The sequence below is a fragment of the Drosophila gunungcola genome, unplaced genomic scaffold (assembly GCF_025200985.1).
Source record: "Drosophila gunungcola strain Sukarami unplaced genomic scaffold, Dgunungcola_SK_2 000129F, whole genome shotgun sequence".
Lineage (NCBI taxonomy): Eukaryota > Metazoa > Arthropoda > Insecta > Diptera > Drosophilidae > Drosophila > Drosophila gunungcola.
In genome coordinates, this window is record NW_026453290.1 from 78780 (window position 1) to 84779 (window position 6000).

A 6000-nucleotide genomic window follows, 5' to 3' on the forward strand; every position below is an offset into this window, starting at 1 on the left:
AACCCCATACACGCATGTCGGGCCATCTGTCCCCGTCCTCCGCTTGTGTTTATAGTACATATATCCCGCCATTGCCCACCAAACCGACGGCTTCCTACGCGCCAGACGCAATTTGTATGCAAATTTCCATGAGAATCTCAACACATGCAATAACAACAACAACAACAACACAAAGGACACAGAAGCAGCAGAAGCAGCAGCAGCAGTAGAAGCAGTAGAAGCAGCATCAGTGGCAACAAAAAATTGACTGAGCGTGAATGCAGAGTGTGGGGTTTTGGCAACCAATTGGTTACAAATACATTATAAGAAATGGACAGAAATAAAATGGAAAGAACATGGGGGAAATAGCTGCTGCGAAAGTGAAATGTTAAAAAGTGTCCAACAAGTAGGAATCTTGGGAAGCGCGCTTTAACATCGACTGTTTGACTAGTTAAAATAAAGATGGATATATATGCCATATAGGTATATATATATAAAACTGCTAAGAAGAAAATGTGAATAATGTTTCAAATAACTAGAGGTATTCAGACGTAGCCCACAAAACTTGGGCACATACACTCTTTAAGACAAAGCAAAATAGAACCACCAGTCTAAATATTGATGACACATAAGCGATTGCAATAATTTGTAGAAAAATTGGGAAAATGTGGCCACAACAACTAAAGATATAGAGAAGGTCCTAGATGGTAGCATTTTAACCGAAGGTTAGCTGCTAGCTGAATTAACCCGCTAAATTAGGGCGTGGCAGACACAAATGCATACATACACTCTAAGGTCTAGTAAAATAAACTAGTTTAAATAAAGATGACACATAAGCGATGCCAATAATTAAAAAGAAAGTGTTGAAAGTATGCACTAGCGCCTAGAAGGCGAAAATTAACCGAAGGTTAGCTGCACGCTAAATTAGGGCGTGGCAACCACATATACACTTTCAGGCTCGGTATAATAATAGTCAAGTAGCGTGGGCCGGAAATAAAAATAAAAATAAAAATAAAATTAACTTCAATTGTTCTGCTGCTCGCACTTAGATAGTGCGGCATTCGAAGCTGGAAACGGGGTGCCCAAGGGGGCGGATATGGGAAATGGGGGTGGGGGGTACGGGGTGCGGGGTGCGGGGTTTACCGAAGCCACTTTCTATGCAAATTTTTATGTGTTAAATGCATTTTGTTGGATTTAACATTCTCGCTGATTTTTTGGTTTACATTTTTGCATATAAATGAGGGCAAACTTTGCTTCGTCCGGGCTTCAGAAAGCCCAGAAAAGGGGCGTGGCCCGCACACACACACACACACACACCGAAACACACAGACACACAAATTAGAGGATTAAGTAGCTTGAGTCCTGCTGCTCCGTCCTTTTCTCTTGGCTCTTTTGTCTCAGAAGAAGCAGGAGCAGCAGCCGAAGCCGAAGCAACAGCAGCGGCGAGACAATTACGCTAATTCGCCTGAAATTGTTTTGCATTTTCCAACCCACCCACAGCCACTTTCACCACCCACTCTCACCACCCACTCTCACCACCCACTCTCACCACCCACTTTGCTGGCAATGACAATGACTATGACTGCACCACCCGTCGCATATGTGTGTGCGCTGGTGGTGTGTGGTTGAAGGGCAGAATCTTTTCATCGCTTGTTTAAACAGTTAAATTTGATTGCGCTGTAACCAAGAATGAGATGGATGGAAAACCCCTTATTATATCCGCACCGAAGGAAGTTTGCTTAATTGTGCAACAATTTCCCTTTTTTCACCAGCCATAAATCGCAGCTTTCTGCTCGGTCTAATTAAAAGATAAGAGTACACATTCAAACAATGATAAAACAAACTGAAACGGCCAGAAATGGATTGACAAATAGGCTTTTACATGCCCATCAAGACTACACCAAAAAAAAAAGAAATGGTCATAGAAACTTAACTATTGTTACATGAATTTTAAGCTATTGGGTATGCAAATTGCTCAATACTCATCTTGAGTATTAAATAAATGCCGCGAAAGACTACATTAGCTTACAATCTTAGACTCTTCGGTATAGAAATGAAACTAAAAAGTATAGGGTCTATATGATTAAGTATTGAATTAATGCTTCAAGGTACACTCATTGGGTGCACTTAATCCGGATTTGGTTTACTTAATTAGCAAAACGTCTACAATGTTTAAATTATTTATAACTATTTATAAGACAACCTGCATCTCTACTTCATTTTCTTTCAACTGTGATCGCACTCTCTTTTTGTTACTGATAATTTAAAACTATATGTTGGATATGTGATCTATGGAGTTTTAAATTATTTATTATGTCGTTAACATACATACCAGGACTTTAATAAAGCCAACTATTCAGCAATTTAAGAAAACCAAAAAGAAAACCATAATGAATGGAAAAATAGGAAAAACAATTCACTAGAACACATTTTCTGCTAGCATACCATCATCGGTGGCCTTTTCCCCACTTTTGACTTTTCCCATAAATAAACATCACAATTATCATAGGTAAACAACAAAATAAATACGCTGAAAAGCCCGGGAAAAACAAAAAAGAAGAGCAGCAATTCAATTTCCATAGCTTTTCGCGGTCCGACTGTTTACGCTTTTCGGTTAGCGAGGGGCGGCGGAGGAGTTAGCAAGTTGCCAACTTTAAGTTTAATTGTTGCTGCTCTCGCAGTTGATTGCTTAAAATTCATAATGATAATAATAATAGTGCGCTCTTCACTAATTGCGCCAGCAACAACGGCACACAGGCACTCGAATTGTTCACTTGAGGGGGGTGGGAGCACTTAAGTCAAAGTGAGAGAAACTTTTCAGCGCCATTCGAATGGGCCAGCAGATAGGAAAATTCGCAGGACCCTGGATGGAGGACGAAGGGGAAGGGGAAGGGCGACGGGCAACGGGGCTGGCAGGGATATGCCCATTCACTCATTCATTCATTCATTCGCCCATTCAACCATTTTGCCGCTTGCATTCAGGCAAAATTGTTCCACAAAGATACGAGTAACGAGTGGCGGAGGGGGGTGAACTTGATGGAACGTGGCCTAGGATATCCTAGCTGGTGGTATACACTCAAGAAAAAAGACTACTTTGTTTATTTCTGTATAATTCCCAAGAGGCCTTAACTTACATAGTCCCCTAAAAGTAACCTCAAAAATGTAACGAAACTGTCAATTTAATTGTTTTTTAATGTTCTCTGCTTAAATAAATTAAAAGAAAGTTGTTAATTATATGATCGGAATAACAAAAAACCCAATGTACATATCTGCATACATAATATAGTGAAAATATTGTAAAGAATGTCCAATGATTTGTCAATAAACTTTTTTAGGTTTCTACCTAAAAGAATAATTTCATCCTAAGTGCGAAAGCTATTTTCCGAGTGTAGAGCTTGGCGAACGGCAGCAATGAGACACAGAGAGAAAAGAGGGGACACAAACAGAGCACCCAAAACACTCCAGCCCATTCACATCTCGAGTGCACTTCATTGCTGTCGCATCTACCCAATCCCCGGCCTCCTCATCGTCCTCATTCTTGGGCCCTCATCCGCGGGTCCTTGGCCACCATCGCCCACGAACTGCGAGTCCTTGCTCTGAAGTCCTGGCTGAGCGTTGAGAACGTCGAGCGCCGCGGGCGCTGCTTAACTTTAACTTGAACTCTAAAATAACAACCTTCCGTTGTTTTTGGCTTGTTCAGTTTTCGTATAATTTCCTTGCAGGTATTTTCATTGCCCCACCCGCCAGTGACAGCTAAGGAAGGACAATGGAAGGGACATTGACAGCGGTTCGGGAGCAGGACTCGCCCGGCGGGCATTCAACCAGCTGCCAGTGAATAACTGAGTGAATGACTCACTGATTGAGCGAATGAATAGGTGAGTAGTTGATACTCACAAATTAAACTCAAGCGGACAACGAATAAGCGGGTGAACGAAGTGACTGAGTAAATAAATCAAATAGACACACGTCTATTTAGCGGAAAGTATCAAATATATGATAGATCAGCTCGAAGGTAAAACAATAACTGATTTGAATTATTTAAAATTATATACCGCTGCGGTCTAAGTAATAGTGCTTTTTGTGTTGATAACTGACCTATTTTTTAAATTAAAAAATGAACACGTTTTTTTAGTACTTCAAAAATTGTTTTTTTAATATTATACCTCTAATAAATTTGGATTTTTAAATGTGCTACATTTGATTTATAGTACTAGCTTTATGATAATACATATACCAAGAATTCGAAAGTTGCTTCAAAACTAGTTTTGATAGCTATTTCCATAAGCTAAAAACCTTTTCGTGACCGTAGCTTTATATAGAATATGTAAGGGGCAATTCAACAATTTATACATAAAAATATTAATATTTATATTTGCATTTATTTATTTATTCAACTCTTTTCAAATGATTTAACAAAAAAAAACATTATTTTTCCAGTTGTATTTGATAAATATTTGTCTCATCAACTCTGACAGTTTTGTATGCATTTAAGGCTCATTATCGACCGCATTCACTTGAATTCCATGACTTTTTTACACTGAAGTGAGCCAAGATATTCTAAACAGAGTAAATAACTTTTGTCGATTTCTCTATGAATGAGATTACGAAATCATAGCATGTGTGTAAGTCGCTTCTACGGAGTGAATCGCATCTGATTAAGAAGGGAAAACAGGGAACAAAAGGGGGACGATGTGATCAAATCAGGACACTCGATTACTCATTCAGTGCACCCATTACACTTGATGAGTGTTTGGTATTCATTTGCGAGCTGCGCTGCTTATCTTTTATGCTAGTTCCCTGGCCCTCCGACCAACTTATTACTGGCTACTTAGGACCTGACCCCTTCCATCACAACCGTTCCATCCCCCCCACCCCTCGATTTCAATGAAATGGAGGAGACTGCAAGTGCTTTTCCCCAATTTCCCTGCAGCAAATTCTTGCCGTCACCTGTTCCCTGACCCCTCTGCGCACCCACCATTTCCAAACCCAAGGGCATTATCAGACAGGGCTCCTTGTAAATGTTGGAAATCTTTATGCCGCCATCCCTGTCGCTCCAGTGCAGCTGCTGTGTTGTCATAATAGCATGTGCCACGCCTCCCCAAGCAGTCGCCGAAGGCGGTCTATAATAAAAATAACAACTTAACTAAGTAGACGATGCTGTATACCATTCTACGCTGCCAGAAAAAGTGTAGGTATTTTGTAACTCATTAATATGTTTCTTATGATTTTTGACTATTTTGTGTTTAATTTTTAATTTTAATTTAAAATAGGTAATGTTTGTATTGATTATTGATTGTCAGTAAAGGGATAAATAATACTGTTTTTGCTCTTTTTTTATTTGTGTTAACATTATCTTAACAATGGCCTTACATAATTTATGAACTCGTTTTCTCCATTTAAAGGAGTTTCGATGTTGTTTGAATTTATTAAAAGACAGACAGAAAGCGGTAAGTAGAACACATATTTTTTCTCCGTGCATTACCTGTCTCTCTCTCCTGTTGCCTTGACAATCAGTTTGGTGGGTGGGGGAGTTTAGTGGCTGAAATTGGGAGCTGCATCACCAGGCAGTTCTTGTCAAACTGTAAGCCGCTTTTGTGCATCAGCAGTGGCGGCAATAATAATAATAACAACAACAACAACATCAACTACAACAACAATTAAACAAGCAACAACGAGAACAACAACAGGTGCATTGGGGAAACCGTTAAGCTGCGCAGTCAGCGGTTGTCGGTTGTCGGTTGTCGTTGTCGTTGTTTGGGTTACGTTTTAAAGTTTCCTTTTATCTAAGATGAATAATCTAGCAGCAGCAGTGTAGTCCTACCACCCCTCCGCTCATTTCTCACCACCCATTCTCATCAGAGGGGGTGGTGGTTGATCCACCGCAACCGCAACCGTCGCACCTTTTTACATTTTTATTGTGGCTTCCAGATACCCTGGCAAGACGATGACCACTGGTAATTGGGGTAGACTGGACTGGCTAATGAGTATGCCAAATGTTACCAAGAACTGTTGAAACACTTT